The sequence below is a fragment of the Danio rerio genome, chromosome 19, assembly GCF_052040795.2.
Source record: "Danio rerio strain M-AB ecotype USA chromosome 19, GRCz13ab, whole genome shotgun sequence".
In the NCBI taxonomy this organism is placed as follows: domain Eukaryota; kingdom Metazoa; phylum Chordata; class Actinopteri; order Cypriniformes; family Danionidae; genus Danio; species Danio rerio.
In genome coordinates, this window is record NC_141039.2 from 50,114,198 (window position 1) to 50,115,000 (window position 803).

Consider the following 803-nt stretch of genomic DNA (forward strand, 5'->3'; position numbering starts at 1 on the left):
GAAGAATGTTGTCATAGACATCAAAATAATACTATGGAACAGCTTTTCTTTACAACACTCTTCATATTATCTTCATTTGTGTTCAACAGTGGAAAGAAACAACTGAAGGATGAGTAAATTGTGACCAAAACATTCATTTTAGGGTGAACTGGCCCTTTAAATGGATAGTTCACCCACAAGTGAATATTCTGTCCTACTTTACTCGTCCTTCACTTATAAACCTGTTTGAGTTTCTTTATTCTGTTTTCTGGAAACCGGTAACCATTCACTTCCATAGTATTTGTTTTCACTGCTAAAGAAGTCAATGGTTACAGGTTTCTAACATTCTTCAAAACATCTTATTTTGTGTTTTAACAGAAGAAATAAAAAATAAAGGTTTATAACCACTTGAGGACGAGTAAAGGATGAGAAAAATTACATTTTACATCCAAAAATGACCACTGTGTCATCATTTACTCCCTTGAAAGAGAATAAATGGTGATTTGCGGGTGACCTGTCCCTTTAAGAGGACTCTTTGCAGGATTTCCTCCACGTTTATTCTGATCGGGATGAAACTAAAGCAAAATCTAGGAGATGATTTTGGGAAGGAGATGCACAAAGATGACTCTTCACATGATGATAGTCATCAGCCGATCTTATGACTTTCTCTCTGTGTGTGTGTGTGTGTGTGTGTGTGTGTGTTTTATAGTGCAGCACTGGCAGCACCCATGCGCAGCATCTCTTTTCTATGCGTGTGTGTTTGTGTGTGAGTGTAACTGCGTGTGTGAGTGTAAGTGTGTGCGTCTGTTTGTGTGTAAGTAACT